Source organism: Zophobas morio, unplaced genomic scaffold (assembly GCF_036711695.1).
Source record: "Zophobas morio isolate AGI-343-1 ecotype UQ-CSIRO unplaced genomic scaffold, CSIRO_AGI_Zmor_V1 ptg000013l, whole genome shotgun sequence".
Lineage (NCBI taxonomy): Eukaryota > Metazoa > Arthropoda > Insecta > Coleoptera > Tenebrionidae > Zophobas > Zophobas morio.
The window spans coordinates 191721-211184 of NW_026972118.1; the positions used below are offsets into that span (position 1 = coordinate 191721).

The 19464-nt window shown below is 31.2% G+C and overlaps 2 long non-coding RNA genes across 2 annotated transcripts; both read left to right on the plus strand.

The window, feature by feature from the left end:
• Positions 1-1971: 1971 nt before the first annotated feature.
• Positions 1972-3029, plus strand: LOC135128520 (uncharacterized). The gene is made up of 3 exons (XR_010280427.1): positions 1972-2056; positions 2467-2518; positions 2948-3029. It is a non-coding gene; the product is annotated as an uncharacterized LOC135128520 (long non-coding RNA).
• A 1016-nt stretch (positions 3030-4045) lies between these two features.
• On the plus strand, positions 4046-4757 carry LOC135128522 (uncharacterized). The gene is made up of 4 exons (XR_010280429.1): positions 4046-4101; positions 4221-4293; positions 4356-4431; positions 4673-4757. It is a non-coding gene; the product is annotated as an uncharacterized LOC135128522 (long non-coding RNA).
• Positions 4758-19464: the final 14707 nt, after the last annotated feature.

The following is a 19464-nucleotide window of genomic DNA, read 5'->3' on the forward strand; positions in this document are numbered from 1 at the left end:
ATCTTTTATAAACTTAAAATTTCTTTTAATAATTACTTTAGATACCTGTTACTTAAATAAAAAACTAATAAGTAGGCTTTACTAATTATTGCATAAAAACTCGAATTAGATTTCTACTTGATTATTATTGAAAAAAGAGATTTGGTTGGCTTTATTGCTGGGCATAAAATTTTTTGCTGTGAACGCTTTAAAGTTTTGTCGCTTTCAGGAAACTCTAACTTTGTAATAAACTTTTTTAACTTTTTCAAACTTTTGCTTTTTAACCTTTAGAGATTAAAATTTTATTCTGTTATATTTGTTATTATATTTTAATTTTACTGGAAATTTTTAAAACTCACGAAATAAGCATCTTAAATAGAATTAATATTATACTATGTGTGAACCATATTTTATTATCTTAGTTTTACACACACCTAAACTTTTCAATAATGTTTTTTTTAATAATACTTACCAAAGTAGAAAAAAATTTTTATTTATATAATAAATATATCTAAAATAAAATAAAAATAATAGTATACACATAATAAAAATAAAATTAATAATTTGAAATTAAGGAAAAAAAGTATTATAGAAAATAATATAAAAGAATAATTATTAAAATATTAATGACTGTAAAAAAATAAGAAACAAAAAAGTTTAATATATATAAATAATTTATTATACAAAAAGTAATTTTAATAATAAACGAGTTAATAAGCTCAAACAAAAAGAGATTAATAAAAATATTAAATTAATAAAATACTTTTATAATAATAAAAACTAAATAAAAACAAATAAAAAATATATTCTAGAAATATTATATTAAAAAAGTTACGACACCATGATATACCAACTAAAAATAATATTATTAAAAATAATTTTTGTAATTTAATAAAAATAAAAATTTAAAATAGTAAATAATAAGACATTAATATATTGAATAAATATGAAAAATATATATACCAAGATAATAAATAAATAAAAATTCATAATACAATACACTAGATAAAAATATAATATAAAAAAAATTAATATACATTTAAGGTTGTAAATCTTATAAGAATAAATATTATTATATATTGAAAAAATTTGAAAATTTATATATAAAAGGTATATTCTTTGTCACTAAATGAATTTCTTGAATATATTTATAAAAATATATTTGAAATGAAGCATAGCTTTTTTTTAATTTTTTTTTTTAGTAATTTATTTATTAAGTAGCTTTACAAGTGTTTAGCTCCCAATTTTCATATAAAATTACTTTCTGAACAAGTTGTGCAAATAAAGTTTTCACATTAATTATTTACTCTTATGTTGTTATCTATAACATGCATATAAGTATTTCAATATAAATATAATATTAATTAGTATTTGTAACTAAGTTAAATTATTTTTTAAAACGTTATCATCTCAACATAATTGTTTTTATTATTGAAGTAATAAAGTATAATTGTTATTAATCACGAGAAGCCAAGCTCAGGCTTTTTAAAACGGTTTAGTTAAAAAACTTTTATAGGCGCTTATATAAAACCATGCGTGAAACTTTTATTATTTTTTAATTTATTTCTTCTTACTTTAACATTTTTTTTTATTTACTATTGCTTAATTTTATTAAGATTCGGTTTTTGGTAACTAAAGGATTTAAATAACTTGATTATAAATTTATGTTTATAAAAGTTCTTTTCCTAACTTATAAAAGTGATCTCATTATAATGAAAAGATTAGAAATCTTTGTTTTGGGCAATCTGCTTGTAAGAAAGTATATGTTTGTTATATTACTACATTTATGATGATTACTATTATTAAGAGGCTTTTACTTAAAGCCCTTTTATTTTATTCAACTCTCTATCGCTTCATGAATTTTAAAACACTATTATAAATTCATCAATCGTCATGTGTTAATTAATTATATTTTTATTACAAACGAAATAACTTTTACATTTCTGTTTATTACGGGGATAGCTTATTAACTAGAATAGTCTAAAGGTAAAGATGCTCCTTTTCTCCATCGACTGAAACAAGTTCTAGACGTGCCCCGTAGTTTCTACTTCAGTTACACGTACGATCTCACCACGCGGTATATCTTTTTTTGTGTGTAGTGTATAGGAATGGTATCAGTAAATTATTATTTTATATGTATAATTTCTATACTTGAGAATGCTATAACTAAATTAGATATCATATTATATATTTAAAATCTATAAAATATAAAATTTTTTTTTCTCCCTTAACCACGTATGATGCTTTCTCTGTTTAATATTTGAAATGTTTATTTACGATAAACTTATTGCTAAAGAAGCTGAGACCATTAAATTTGTGTATGACAGTAGCTGAGCTATCCAATACAAGCTCATTGTTATTATATCAATGTTAACCAGCACCTTTTAATATTATTTCATTTGTGTTTAGTCCTAACGATTTTTATAAACAGTAACATTGCATGCTTTCGTTGTTATGATTTCGTATATTTATAAGAATTGTTTTTAGTTTGCAGAACATCGAAGCTCCGTTTCTTCCATATTCTTCTGAAAGCATATCGGTAATATCAACAACTTTACATTTAGAAAAGTTACAATTTAGGTTATATTTTTCCGGATTTTTCAAAGTGAGCAGTTTTTATTGCTTACATCTGCAATATAAATTTATATAAACTTTGTTTTAGGATATACCTTGAAGATTGTAGTTACTTGATATTTTTTTGCTAGATATATATACTTTTTATAAACAAACCACTTTAACTATTTGTTTAGGAAGCATGGAAAACTATTAGTAAACAGCCAGTTATGGTTTTACAATATAGTACTTTTTTAAGAATTTTCAATTTAATTTTTTATAAAAATCACTCTTATAAAGTATACTTTGTGCCAGTATATATATATAATGGAAACATGTTTTTTTAATTAAGCCACTTTTACTCCTTTGCATAGAGCTATATTTATTTTTTAAAACTATTTTAATATCATGTCAGCCCGATCCACGTTTTTTCTGGAATTTGCTTGATTCGAAAATATGGCTTGCCCAACTAAATTATAAACAGTTTGTAATTCCCGTTATTCGTGGAGGTTAAATTCTCTTTTTGTATATACAGTAACGAAAAAGAGCCTAGTTATCGGAACTTTTACATTAATAATAAATTATTTTTGTAATTTTTGCTTTTACTTTATTTAAAACGCGAAACTAAAGAAGTCCTTATCATTATTAAATATCTCACAGTTATTATTATTTTGCGTCTGTTAATTATATTTTAAAAAAACATCGTTTTTTATTTACTGTTTTCTAAAAGCTGTTCTGAAAAGAACCGTACAACATGGGTCCATCCTTTTTGATTTACTATTAATAAGCCGCTGCTCCAAATATCGAGCAGGTTACTTACTCGAACTGATCATTATTACTGCTATGGTGATAATAAAAAACTTTTAGGTACCCGTTATAACAAAAGGGGAGCTGATGAGTGTGGAAAAGCAGCCAATTTTGTAGAACTTGAGCAACTCTTATTAGTTGAGGATGTTGTCGCATCATTTGTCCAGACCCGCGGTTCCGTCCCTTTAAAATGGTTATTTCTTGTGTTGTCATTTATGTAGCGTTAAGTAAACGACAAAATTTTTTTAAAAATGATAATCAAAAATATATTCACAGAAGTAATATTTACGAAAGGTAATTTCACGAAAGTTACTTGTACTGATGCAAGAAATGAGAAGGAGAGCGTGTTACGTACTAAATTTAGTGATAGCATTGGTGTTATTTTAATATTAAGATAATTTTAATGCTTTTGTCGTACGTTAGCCAGTGGGTTAATCTGCAATGTCAATGGCGTGTAAGCGGGCAGTTATGGCGAGGTTAGCCAGTAATTGGTAAAATTCGTTCAGTAGGCAAGTTTATAAGAATTACAGCGGGTGGGGAAGGGGGGATTTTGCTTAAATTATCAGTATTTTTGTGGAATTGTAGTGTTACTAGTTCACTCTGAAATATTACGGATGACTATTTTTGTAACGTTGTTTACTTCTTTTTTTTTTATAGAAAACTCATTTAATTATAGCCGCTTTTTTTTCTTTTATATTTACGAGGTCCCAACAAAGTAACTTATCGTACAAGCCATCCGTCCAATTTTTGGAACACGACCAGGTTATGACATTATCCATTCCTTAGCTTTTATAACTCGAATATAAAAACAATGATTGGTTTATTAGTAATCATCTAATTTTTAATGCTTATTATGGTTTTCAATGCTAATTGTTACTTAGGAACCAGTAATAAACGCGCATCTCTCAGAACAGCTAAGGTTATACGGCCCTCTTTTTCTAATTGATTTACTCGGTATCATTATATACTCACTTTAAAGAAACCGTCAGAGTTATTAGCATAATTTTGTCTTACAGACAGAAAAGGCTCGGAAGAGTTATTGAGTGCAGCTTACGAAAGGCACGTTTTGCGACTAAATTCGGAAGATATCAGGTAAAACTTGTTATTCTAATTCGTTATTGTTTAAAAGAAAAATTTTTTTCTCATCTAACATACATTATGGAATGTCTTTGTTTTCGTGTACCTGTTATATTTTATTAATATTTTGTAATACATGTGTGCTTCCGTGCCGAAGAAGTTATGCTTATTTATCTACCAAACTTAATTTACTACGTAGTTTTTTAATTACTTTTAGTTTCCTTTATTCCTCTTTTATAAATGTTATTTTTATTAGATACTTGTCATATGACTATCATAGCCAACCTGAACGAGAGCTTAAAAAATTTAAATTTTTATTTGCTTCGATTTCTGAAATCTGTGCTCAACAAGGGTACCAACTATTATAATAATAATAATTATAATAATAATAATTTTCAAGATATACCGTTTATCACTTGTTGTCTTCCTTTCAACGTTATCAAAAGGGGTTTTCTATTTTTAAGAATAAATTTATATATTAGTATGTTGTTTTGATTTAGAGTATTCCGTACGAATTGTTTAGACTGCTTGGATAGAACAAACGTAATCCAATGTAAAATTGCTGAATATATTTTACAGATGCAAGTATAATACTGTTATTATTAATATTAAAAATTATTATTTTCTTTATTGTTTGTTATTTTAGTTGCAAGACTTGGGGATTTGTAAAGAATATGAGCATATACAAGAATACATTTCCCAAACGCTTTACTCTAGTATCAATGTGTTTCAGTTAGAAAGAAAAGAATAACAAAGCTACTTTACTAGTGTGGGCAGACAACGCTGATCTGCTGTCTGTACTCTACGCAGGAACAGCCGCTTTGAAAACAGAAGTGACTCGGTTTTTAAATTGAACATTGATCCGTTCTTTTTATATAACAAAAAAAAATTATAGTAAAAAAATCAGTTTTCTTTAACTCGTTATGGATTTTAACGAGATATAAGGAAATTGTTGGTGCTTTAAAATTTCGTTTTGTTGTTAATTTATTATTTTATAAAGTTAACGAGGTAAAATAGCGAATTATATTTATTTGTTATATACAGAAAAGGACATAGAACATTAAAGGGATTCTTCTATGACGCTTTTCACTCTTTGCTTAGATACTATCTTAACAATTTTTGCGATGGATACAGACAGGCATTATTATTATTATCATTGTTGTCATTATTATCATTATCATTATAATTACTATTATCAATACTATTATTTGCTCTTGTTACGGGGTTTATAGTTAAATTTGTCATTTTCTTCTAAAATTATCGCGAGCCTGTAACAAAATTTAGCTTAATATACAGTGTTGAGAAATCTTATCGCACCGAAACGTATAGCGCTGCGCTTTTCCCGTCTAATTTGCGTTTTTAGCTTAACAAAATGAAATTTTACCTTGTGCCCTTTTATAAAAGTATTGCTGCGGATCCTTTATAAATTTTGATTCTTCTTTGCTGAGACGCTTTCCTTTCTTAACTCTTCAAAATGCAAATGTATATATATTACGTGATTTACTAAAAAGCAAGAAGCACTTTTTTCACGCGGGTCACCCTCAAACCCGTATACAGCCTTCTAAACTTTGTACACCCATTTGGAGCTCTGATGACTCTATAAAACAAATTTTTCTATTTAATGGGGCACAAAAAACATTTACAATTTGATTGTAGCACACCTTGTATGGTAACTCGTGACCCGCATTACTTGCATCCCCATTCTCTTCTCCTACAGCAACTTTTTGTATCGCTATAACAATATTAATCTTATACAGGATTCACCTCTTTTCAATACCATTCTCATATAGGATTTATCCTAACCTCCTGTTATTTATTTAACCCATTATTTTATTTTTTAATTCTTTTAACTTGTGCTATATGTACAATGGACGTCTTTTTCGTCTTTAGCAAGATCAGGCTGCAACTCACGTGGGTTTAATGATATCTTTATAAAGCAAAGATAAATATGTCTCGTGGCATATTAAAAGGAAAATGAATACTTTTAAACTTTAAAGAAAGATTAGGGGTCACCCGTCGCATATTTATCAGATAAATGGACGATAACGAACTAAAAACCTTTTATAATTATTATTACTACTACTTTATTATTATAGGATGGTATTGAGCTTTTAGTTGGGAATATCAATATCAATAAAACTTCTTGTTTTATATTTTCAGAAAGTATAACTCGACGCCTCCTTCAACTAGTAGTAAAATTCATTAGTTATTTTTATTATTTAATATAATATATGTTATTCTATAATTCTTTATAATTTAAGAATTGGGTACTAGAAATTAGTAAAAGTTGATATGAAGTATCCTTTTCATAACTTCTATTAAAGTTGCAACAATACATTTATTAGGAAAAATATCAAAATAATTAAATTATTAACATAAAATAATCAGTTATTAAAAATTCGTATATAATAATAAGTTCAATTTTTTTTTAAAGTATGAATCGTATAATACACTTTTAAAACATTTTTAAAATGTGTGAAAAATATTTGATATCTCTTTCTATTAAATACTATATGTCTTTAGATTTGCTTGCTTTTTTTTCCATCTTCAACATGTTTTCTTTTAGCTTCTATTTCTGGACGTTGGCCTTTTCATCTACGCTTTATACAATATTATATTTGGTTGTTCATTTTATTAATATTATATCTTTGTATATATATTGATAATTATGAAGACTCATTAAAAACCACTGCAAAGTTTTAAAATAATATATTGTAAGTTACTTTGTTGTAGAAAAAGTTTTATTTTACATTTACGCTTTTCTCTATAAAAAAATAAGATTATTTTCTATCATATTTTTTCTATGGATATACGATTTTAGAGTAATTAATAGACTACGGTTGCAGCCTGGGCTTCCTCCACTATTAGCGCTAGAGTAGTCTGTCTAAAATTTTTATTTGTGAATTAGCATGTTCTACCATTTTCTATATCTATCTTAGTTATCTTAAAAATAGTAATTCTTAATAAATGTTTAATATGGACTCCAACAATTTAAATTTTTTTATAAAAATTGTCTTTCGGTCTCTACGTTTTAATAGTCTATTTTTTAAAATTTTATAAATACCATCACTTTTACCCTTATTTTCCCCTTTATATTTTTTAAGTATTGAAAATTGTTTGCCTTTTGATTTTTGTTACATAGAATATAATATTAGGTTTAAGTCTTTAATAAGCGTAAACTTTTTATTTTCATTAATTCAAACATATTTTTTAGGTATATTGTTACTGTTATATTGCTTATTCCTATAAGTTATATATGATAACTTTGCTTTTTCTGATTTCTTCATCTTTGCTATAAGGTACTTGGACAAATTTCTTTGGGGTACTGACACTTTTCTTTGGATTAACAAATATTATTAAAAGGAATGCTATAAAGATCGTGGACCTGCCAAAGTTATGCTAAAGTCTGAAATATGAAATTGTTATAGTAACGTATTTCAAGTATAACTACGTTAATAAACAAAGATTTTTAATTAGTCTTTACTGTGGATCCTTATAAATTTGATTTATTAGCTCGCTTTACACTCTTGTAAAGCTAACAGCCTTTCTCCGTGAACTTAAAAAATTTTAAACCTTTATTACATCTGAAATATGTATTTTATTTAAAATAATACCTTTTAGACTTTAATTGCTGAAAACATAATTTTTTTAAAAAAGCTAGTCAATAACAGTAAAACTCAAGAATTTCAAGTACATTTGCATCGGTCAAAGGACTTATAATTTATTTTAAAGATGGGCAAGACCAAGCAGTGAAGTACAACAAATAAAAAAAGCATTGAAAAAAATAATGATTAAAAAAAACTATTAACTTATTTTTTAGTTTTCTAAGTTAGGAGGTTTATATGCTATTTAGAAGAATTTGAGTTTAGGATTGAAATTTTAAAAAAAATTCATACTTTGCAGGAAACAGAAAACAACTTCTGACTAGAGTCACTAATTTCACTAACGCTCCTTTTGGTTAGAATCGGAGCGTGAGTGCTTCTCGTGCAAAGTTATATATACATAAAATACCTTACTCGGATTCTATAAAGATATTAAAGAGCAAAAGAATAATAAACATGTATAATAGGCTATTAAGTAAACTTATTACAAACAAAAAATTATATGAAAAAGAAAAAGAATTAGCCAATAAAACTATTAATGAAATTTAAAAAATAAGAGGTTAAAGCCAGAACCAAGATAATATAAAAAGAGACGCAAGACACGCGGGATGGTCAGCATATATATATTTCTTGTAGATAGCACTCTTTTAGTAATCTACCCAGATCCGAACTGCCAGAGGCCATCCGAATGAGTGTAGCTTACTAACATTGGTTCAATCAGAGCAGTTAGCTCATTTCTTTACAACTTTAGTTATTTTACATGGTTCTAGATTTGAAAAAGAGCTATCTATCATCACTCATCCTATAGATATTACATGCGTGGCAGTCAGTGGGCCTTACTTGCTCCGACGACATGTGGTTTTTTATAGAACTTAGCTATACTATCCAGAATTCATTCATGTGTTTCAAGTGTTCTAGAGATCTTCCTAGGCAAATTAGATTTAAAATTGCTTTGAAGGCAGTGTTTGTACCCAAAGCGAAGCTTAGAAATAAAGTAAAAGAGATGCTATCTCTTTGTGTGTTACTTTGATTTTAAGCTATAAATTCAAACATTTACCCAAGCCACTCCAATCAATGAACACGGAAGATCAAGCACAAGGCATGTTAGTGACCATTATGTTTGGTTATAGGTTTACAGGGAAGATTTCACCTGCCTATGAACTTTATCCAACCTTAGGTTTTTACCATTTTTAAAAGCATGTTTTTCAACACGATGCGAACGGACCCAAGTGCTTTCCTAAGTACAAAGTAGCCCTCACAACAGAGCTGTACTTAGGAGGGTACCATAATCACAATGATAAGGTGGTTTAATAAATTACAAGTGATCTTTGGGTAGCAACGTTTTAGTTTAGCTAACGATCAAAGTAAGACCTGTAGTCATCGTAGAGGGTCACTTGACCCGAGGCAAAAGTTATTCCATTTACGTTGCGATCCAACTTAGAAAGGCAACCCAATCCCTGTCCTAGATCGAAACCATCAGGCAGCCGCCGGGAATAACGCTAAGGCTGGACGCCAAATTTATATGTAGACTTTCTGTTACTACCACTCTGTACGATGGCAGCCTAGGGTGAGAAAGCAATCCTCGCTCCGTCGAAGAGTGTACAATACTGGTGCCTAAGCTTCAAATGGAAGCTAACCGACGTGTTCGATGCTACCACTATAAGCCCGGCCGACCGCAGTTTCCTGGTTAGGCAAGAAAGAGTCCCAAACAGTACTCAGTCGCTGCGGCCATAGTCCAGCTAAGGATGCCGTCGCACAGGCAAGCGCTCAAGGTAAAAGATAAGAGGGAAAAAATAACGAGCGTCGGCGCAAGGGCGAGCATTAAGAAAAGGAAGCAAAGTTCTTATCCCTTATACGGCTCGTTCAAGCACCTTAATTAAATAAAAATGACCGGTTTAAGGTCAAAAAAGCTCTTCTACCTACGGAAAGATAACTGAAGAAAATAGAAGATAATATAAAGGAGTTCTTCAAGATAAAAGCACCAGTCAAAAGTTTTATAAACATAAAATAAATAAATAAAATATAAAAAATGTATAATTAAACTAACCAAGATTATTTCCTAGTTGTAAAGGCTGGCTAGTTTCTACCTGTTAGATTAGATTTTTAAAAGGTTGTTTAACCTTGGAGAGCTCTATTAGCCCTTTTGGTTGTATACCTTTAGCAAAGTTGTTTCTAAAGTTATTCTTATTATTACTTTGAGCTTCGGAGACATTATCGAAAGTTTACGATTGTATCAACTTGAGTAGATTATTAAATAAACTTTTGCGGATTATTTTATTAACTTAAGCTAATCCTTGTCTTTTATCCTTAGCTACAAAGTAATTTAGCCACCCAAGGTAGAATTATACAGAATAGATATAAGGTTTGAGCAACTATTCTCCTGAGTAGAAACAGAGAAAGGACATAACAGTTTGCCGACCAAAGTAGAGTCAAATTCTAGCCCCTTAGACAGTAAGGCTTAACTTAAGGATGGAACCGAACTACTGACATTACGGTGAAGGGGTAAAGTTTTTACCACTAAACCACTTAAGCAATTTTTATAAAAGCTCTGATTTAATAGAACAAAAGAATGAACTAACAATCTTAAAATACTAGCTCATGAAATATGTTCGACTAAATTAGAACGAAAAAAAAGGTATAAAATTATGTTCCTCCTCTTAGGCAACGTAGTAGGCAACATATCCCGTAGGGAAAGGATATGTTTCCTATTAGGGCCAGATGGTTATTGAACTACTTCGTGTTGAATAACCACAGTAAAGAGGGGGAACAAATTTTCTACCTTTTTTGGTTCTACTTAAGTAGAGATAGCTAGTTAGCTCTATATCTACCCAAGTAATCTTTTAGCAAGGAACCAGTTTTGGAGATTGGCGATCTGAGTTCGTCTCTCAGTTACAAGATTTGCCTTCCTTGGGTTAAAGTAATTAGTGTAATGGTAAAACTCCTATTTTCAACCTTGAGGTTATAAGTTCAAGTCCAATATTGCTTGTTAAGTATCTTAGCTTTTATAGGCATTAGCCTAGGGATAAGACACTACTTATTGAAGGTAGTTACAAAAGTTTGAGTCTTTTACTCCTAATAGTCTCTATAGTGGCAGTAGGCACGGTTATAAGCCTACAGAAGGAGCTAACTAACCTTTCTAAGGGTTAGTTTTCAGTTGTATATTGGTAGTACTTTTGTTCATAACAAAATGATTTAAGGTTCGAGGCGCCCTTGAAGGTAACATCATGATTCGATTTCAATGGAAATCCTAGCCGCCTAGGGGGTCAATACTGGATTATACATGGGGAGGCAAGCTGTCATGGCACCTTACTCTCGTTCTACTCAGGTGAATAATTGCGTAACCTTGTATTGAAGTACCGTAGTATTCTTTATGGGCGGCTAATGTTTTCTTATATTGGTCTGTTATTTAACTAACACCTTAAATAATACACTAAAAATAATAAATTTATTATAAACCATTATTTCAAATTAACATGATAACATATTAGACTACTATATGGAAGCTTTGTTCACGTGTCTTTATCAAAATATAACTCTAATTGGCTTATCTTAGTCACGCGTAGTACTTCACCCTCAGTAATCAACTACGGAAAAAAGCTTAAAGTGTGTGCAATCCAAAAGGTTACCTAATAACGGACTAGGAAAACTGTCTTAATACCTTGTCTTGAAACGATTTACTCTAAACCCGATGGGCTAGTATTAGGTTAAAAACAACAATAACAACCCCTAGTGTGCAAGAACATCAAAATTATTAGCCTCAGGAAGAAATAATAAAAATATATTAAAATAATAGATTCCTGATTGAAATAACAAATTTAAATAGACCTCCTTACCTTGCTGTACTAGCCTATATTGGGATCTATTAAACAAGTTATAGCTAAAATAGTTGCTCAAAAAGACTAAAACGCGCTATTATATCTTGTAAACCAAAATGACCTGCTAAAAGACGATATCATTCTTAGCATTAATTATCAATGCCTGACTTACTAGCATTACAAAATATATTGTCGTAAAATTATTAACTACGCAGTGTGTAGATAAGGCCCTAAATGGTTAACTTTTGTCCCTTCTCATGGCTATAAAAATAGTAAAATAAATCTGTTGAGCTATCTAAAAAACTGTAATGGTTAATTATAATTAATACCAACTCAAATACCATAATATAAAAAATAGTTAGATTAATTAAAATTCTATCACTAGCTCTACATGAGGCTCTGTGGTTAGCTGTTGTTGATTTAAATAAACTTGGAAACCAGGTTCCTTGGGCTTTATTTGGTGTAAGCTTGCAATGTAGTCTGGGCCTAGCTTAGCTTAGTTATATTAAACTCTAACTTAAATCCTAATTTATAGTCCTGACCTAGTTTAGTTATGTTAAACTAACTTAAATCTTAATTTATTATAGGTAATATCACTCTTTTACCCTAACTCGGGTTAATTTTGCTTCATTAAGAGTATTTAGACCCGTTATAAGAGATATAAGACTTATTCTTGTTTCTCGTTAATTGTGCGTGTCCAGTGCTCGCATTCTGTCTTTATTTTAACATCTTTGCCTTTACTTTTTGTGCGGGATGCGCGTCGGCAACCTTTCTAGTGCTTAGACCACAAAAAATAAGTCCTTTGTGATTTAATAGTTAACACATTGGCAGCTGTGTAGGTCGGCTACTTAACGGGTAGACTTTTTCGAGCGATTTGTCTTGGCTTTGACCGTTAACTCGAATTTCATGAGTTTTCGTGCTAGACTGCACTTTCTTCACAGAGATAAGGATTACTGTTCCGTGCCTAGGTTTATCGTCGTAAAAATGCAAGAAAAAGGCCGTGCCTATATATTTAAGTTCGCGTACAACTTGCACGTTATTCCTCTGAGTTTCCAGGTGGTTTCGATCTATGAAAGGTAAAAGGTTGCCATCCTAAGGTGAAACAACGTTTGGAAGTCAATTTATCTTTGAGCGGATCACATCAACCTTTACGACTAGAAGGTCTTACCGAACCCTTTGGCTGATGCAGTTAAAACAGGTGTTACTGTAATAATTAAACCACCTGGACGTTGTGATTATGGTACCTTCCTTATTGAAGCTCAAGATTGTGAGCTGAACAGTACTTAGGAGAGATGTAGGTTGCAATAACCGGCTAACTTAAGTTATGTCGGACACACGCATTGGAAGATATGCTTTTAAAAATGGTAAAAACAACAATTTGTTATAATGTCCTAGAGGCAGGTTAAATCTTACCCGTAAATCTTTGGTCAAGCATGATGGTTATTAGCTTGCGCTTGATACCTTTGCGTTCATTAACTAGTGTCTTGTTTAGATGTTTGAATTTATAGCTTATAAATAACAATAAACACACAAACAATAAACTACTCTTTCCCTTTTTATGAAGGCTTCGCGTTGAGTACTAGCATCACCTTTTGAATCCATTCCTTCTTAAGCGTGGTGGATGAAGATCTGTAATAGTCAACTTAAACATTATTGTAAACAGTTGATGAAAACAGCTAAGTTATGCTTGAAACTACTTTTAGTAGAGTTATTAAGGTACACTAAACACCATGGAAGCAAGACCTGTATAATAAGTGGTGCAACCTAAGACTGCGTCTTGTTTCCGGGACCATTGTAAAATCAAATCTTTAGCATGAAGTTTGACTAAATAACGAGCTTTATGCTAACGTACTGATTAAACAGTGATAGCTGTATAGACCCATTCTGATGGCCTCTAGCCGTTCAGATCTGAGCGTATGCTGCTAGGTGAATCATTAGGTACTAGTACTATAAATATAAGCCGGCAACCCCGCTACACTATAAGGGATAGAACAAGAACTCACCTGTGTGCTAGCCTAAAAGTTGACCTCTGTAAAGGAAAATTAGGGGCTCCAGATAATATAAAATGCCCAATCTTAACAGTGAGCATCGCGGGAGCTCCTACATCAGTTTTTTCCGAGGAGCTAGCAACTCCCATATAAACCTAATATATACTATGTTGCAGAGAAGACTGTAGAAGCGAAAAGAAGATAATCCTGTACTTCAAATTGATAGTTTCTTGAAAATGCAGCATGCTCTACCCTGTTGAATGTTTTTCAGCTATCTAAAAATAAAGCACTTGTCGATTACTATTACTATTTAACCTTTTGGTAACGTATTCAGAAATACTGCTAGGTTTACCACTTGGTATTGTGGCCTCTTTGGAATTCACACTAAAACTTTTTACAATGAGTAATATACGCAATCTTTGGCGGTACATGAGAATGAGGAATTACAATTTAATTTGGAGATGCACACGACTGCCGCCATTTTCATAGCCCAGGGAAGTACATAAAAGAATAATTTTAAGTAAATCTAAGGCGGTTATTGCAGTCATGGACGAATCTTTTAGCATGTTGATTAAGCCAAGCTCTCAAGGCCAGTTGCTTTTATTCATAGAAAGTTTATAATTGATTAACGCGCTTTGTATCGGTATATTCAACAGTTATTTGATTGTTGCTGCGACTGCCTCTATTTTGGTCGAATGTGATTAGGCGGTGACTAAATAAACTTTGCATAAAAATATCCGCCTTAACCTTGTCGTCACAGGTATGATCGACCTCTGCTTAAGAGAGAAGGTTTAGATTTTTTGCGATATTATAAATATGGGACTAACTACTGGCAGGATATAGGGTTTTTTGAACTTTTAAGCCCGGCATTTTAGGCCCTCAAGTTCGCATTGCTTAACTAGATGAGTCATTTTTTGACCTTTTCGGAGTTTAAAATATAGATAATCTTAGGGTTATTAGTTGGTTAAAATTTCCGTTTTAGTCAGCTTTATAAGTTAAGGAGCAATTTCTTTAGAAGTGCGTATTATAAGTGGTGAGGTGAATTTACATAATCTCATAGCAGACCATCAGATCGTACAGAGTCAGTGCTAATGCCAAGTTAAATCAAATATCCTCAAATGCTTCATGGAATAAGGTCAAGATTATAAATCAATTCGTTTTTCGAGAGATAAGTTTTCAGAAGTTTAGAGGATAAGTCGAGGGACTTAAAACTACAAAAAATGTCACGTAGAAGGCTGGGTACAGATGTAGACAGCAAAAAGTACAGGAGAAAACAAAAAGCCTGCCAGGACATCACAAGGATTCAGATATAACAATTCCAAAGTCCTATATTTGTGATAAAATTGCTGCTTGAACAAAACGATTTAATAAGAAACCAAGTAAACGGGAAAGTTACAGGTAATCATCTTAAACAAATTTCGTTAGACCATGCCTTGACAAAGACTTTTTTTATATCTCGCAATGTCCCCATGGAAAATTTTTTACCACCTTCGAGGCACTTATGGCAGATATTATGTGCCTTAAATTGTTTTATCTCTATTTAATATATCAGCTTTGCACAGTCTACCCAAACCGGGAGAGCAGGCTAACGGATCAGTAACCTCCTTTAATTTTTTTAATTAGTGTTATTTCTGGTCCTGCTTTCGCTTAGTTCTTTCGTTTAAACTATAACTAACGAATAAAAATGAATAGGTGGATTCAATATCTTTTTATCGAATTGCTTCGCATTTAATATTAGAGATCTGTAGCCTCAGAAGGCCGCGTGGTCAAAATATTATATACCTCTGTGGTTTGCATTTTAACGTTTCACCTTAGATATATCCTCTAGCTTCTTACTAATACGGCTTTAGTAGTTTTTATTCGAGCGTATATTTGTTTTAATTTACAAATGAAAATGGACTTTATTAGATTTTTGACTGTAAACCTCCTTGGCCTACATTAGTAGAAAACATCTCGTTCTTAAGGGATAGGAAAGTAAAAATAAGATTGGGAAGCATTTACCAAGTTTTCATCACTGCACTCGTACTGCCGTTGAGCCCTCACCCTCCCTATTTCTCACGCTTAAATTATAAAATTAACTTCTGTTGTAGTGGCACTTTTGAATACGTAGCCTAGAGCCCTGGCACTTGTAGTGTAGTTATCATTTCTTCAAAGCATACATAGTAACAAAAGTTGTATATTTAATTTATCGACCGAAGATGTGAATTATCACCGTAGGTCAATGGTTAGAGCATAGTCGCACAATCCCAAGGCCGCGGCTTCGATTCTCGTCGGTCCAACTCGATTTTTTCTGATCTAGTAATTACTTATACAACTTCCTACAAACCAAAATTCTCTTACAGAGTAACTATTATTTTTTAGGGCTTGGAAAGAGCCAAAATTGATTGGTTCTTTAAATTTTTTTATAATAAGTGCAACCTTCTCAATATCTGTGTAGACGCTTAACCATCTCTCGTATTTAATTATTTGAATAACTCAAAAAATACCCTAAGGTCGTTATAATAAGCTGCCAGCGATTTTTTAGGTAAGGTAGTGAGTCTGTTAAATAATTTTTTGTCTCCTGGGAATTGGTTGATCATGTGTATTGTTTTCTCTCTTCTCGTATAATGCATACTTTATTTCGTAGAGACAAAAGTAAAAAAGGTTTTGGATTTAAGTAAAGTTGCTTTTTTACATTAGGTACTAATTAAACTTTCAAAGTAATATACAAAATAATTAAATTCCTCTATTATTTTATCGGGCATGCAGTTCTTTAAAAATAGCTTTTAATTAGCCACACTGCCCCTTTTAGTATCCCCAAGTTTAAGTAGAACGGGTAATTATCTGAAAAGAGTTTCACCTACTGCCATGAGAGATGATGTTTCTGGGTCATATTATTATTAAGTGTGTCAATCATTCCCAGATGTTCTGGGGTGCAATACTATATCATGAGGTGTGTGTTTTTTAACCTCCGCATAGGGGAGAACGGGGGACAGAAAATGCTATTGTTTTGGTAGATTTCTCATTACGCCAAAAGTGAACGCCTAACTTAAAGGAGCAAGAAATCATTTACGAAGGTATGGAGTCCTAACATGTTTAAATAATTTAAAATTTTTTTTTTAAAATTTTATGTGACGTGTTTATGTACTTATAAATTGTTGCAAATTAATTATATGAGTCAAATAATTGGTGTGAAACCTATGTTTTTCTGGTGCCTATATAATACTCGACAGAGCAGCCCCTCAACGTTCTCGTGCGATGTGGTGGCAGGCATGTGTATGTTTCTGTCCGGTCATAGTACTTTTCGCTGCCTCGACATTTGTAAAAGACAAAGTATAATTTTTTTATAACTATAGTTTTAAGATTATATTTTTCAAGTCAGAGAGTGTAACAGGTTAAGTGAGAAATTTTAATTTTTTATACTTGATTCAAAGTTGTTGCGGTTCAGCGGTTTAAAGCATTGACTCGTAAATGCAAGGTTGTTAATTTGATTTCAGGCAATACGGCTCTCTCTTTTGGTATATGATACTTGCATATTAAACCTCCCCTCTTAAATTTTGATACGGTGTTAGTCATTATTTTGTATACGACTTTAAACGTCGATTTCTATATTTTTTAAAAATTTTTGTAGTCCACTATAAACCTCACCCTATAGTTTTCTGTACAAGATGAGTAGGAGTAGCAATCTATTGATACATAAGATTTTTGGGACTAGATAGTTATAAAACTGGATTTCTCTTGTTTAATAACGACAGTTTTTAAATGATAAGTTGTAGTTAAACACTGCAAAGAAGTTTTGCGTGGACTTACTACATTACTGTTTTTAGTATTTCCGCTATTTGTTGTAATTCGAGTGTGATTAAACTTTTTACCTTATTAAGGTTGGTAAAATATCACCTTATTTCCAAATAAGGTCATCTAGTTACTTTCAACCTGATTGGCCTACAGGTCTTAAATTATGTGTTAATATAAAAATTAATAATTACGAAATTTTGCCAAAGAATTTTAGATTTTTTGGACTTCATTGTTTTTTATAGGGTTATCTATATTAGTATCTGGTGCTATAATCCTAAATTTATGTAGTGGGGAAAGTCTCATCGTAAGTATCACTTGTAAATCATGGCAAGCTCAGGTACTTATAGGTCATGTGTTTATCTTTGCATCTGATACGATGATTAATTTTCACTTTTAGCTAAGCGGCCGCTTTTTTAGGTATAATTAATTTAATATGTTTTTGTGTGAAACAGAGTGTTGTTCAGTAGCTATGCGGTATATAAACTTTTAATTAGATCTATATATTATTGCAAAAGCTTTTAATATTTAGTAATTAGTGCATAATTGTGCGATTGCCTCACTGAAATGTTCAATCCGAAAGAGTACCATAAAAAGTTTTCATTATCAGCTTTCTGACTAGGTCTAACTCGTTATTATGCAAAGGTCAATGATGACCCAAAATACATTTTTATTATCCGATCAAAGTAGTCATTTGTTCACTTTGGAGCTTAGAGTCAATATTAGGATGAAATTATAAAAATTTTGTGGAGATATTGGAGATCAAAAATAAGAGAACTATATCAGAAAATAACACGTCGCCCCAGGTCTAATACTCAGATGCTTTTAAAAAGAAGGATCCATACCATTCTAAGTTAGTGCTACATTCAAGTATACCTGTAAAAATTTGATGCTATTTAGTCCATTAGTTGTCGAGGTATTAAATTTTAGTGACGTTATTTTTGTTATTTTCAAGACAAAGGAAAAAACTAAGTTTTTGTCTTAAGTAAGCGCTAGTTTGATATGAAAAAATACCGTTTAAGCTTAGCACTGGTTTAAAAGTGTTATAAGCAATCTGCTCCTTTTAAAACAAAGATTTGAAGGTAGATTTGATAGGAAGCGTACGAACAGAAATGATGATGAACAATCTGGACGCACAAATGAGGTAGTTACTCCAGAAAAATTCAAAAAGCTCCAAAAAATGGTCTTTGATGATCGTAAAGTGAAGTTCCGTGAGTTAGCTGGTATCTCAAAGATTCAATGACACGAGTAAGCTATATATTACATGAACTTTTGAGCATGAAAAGACTCGGTTCGAAATGGGTACCACGGTCGCTCACAGTGGACCAAAATCATAAACGCGGAACACTGTTTAGGGTTAATTAATAGATTTAAAAGAATTTTATAAACAATATGTAACAACGGATGAATTTTAAAGCTATCACTACACCAGAGTTAAAGTGGCGGACAACTGAGAGGAAAGCAAGGTACGCCAACCGCTTAAACCAACCGAAGACTGACGGTCCGTCGGATAGGTTCTGGCGATCGTATTTTGGAATTCGCATGGTATAATATTTATCGACTACCTTGAAAATGAAAAAACAAGAAAAGAGAATAATACTCTTGGTTCGTTGGAGGAAATTACTGGAAAAACACCCTAATGGCTCAAGAAAAATGTGCTGTTTCATCAGGGCTCTGCGTGTGTCACAAGTCGATAGTTAATCTGCAAATTTTCATTCCGCACCTCCGTACCCTACAGATCAGGTTCCTAGCGACTATGACTTTGTAGATCTCGAAAAAAAAAAAGCTCTAGGGAAAGAGGTTTGGGGCATGTGAAGAAGTCATCGCTGAAATAGAGATCTTTCTTTTAAGGCAAAAACAAAGCGTTCTATA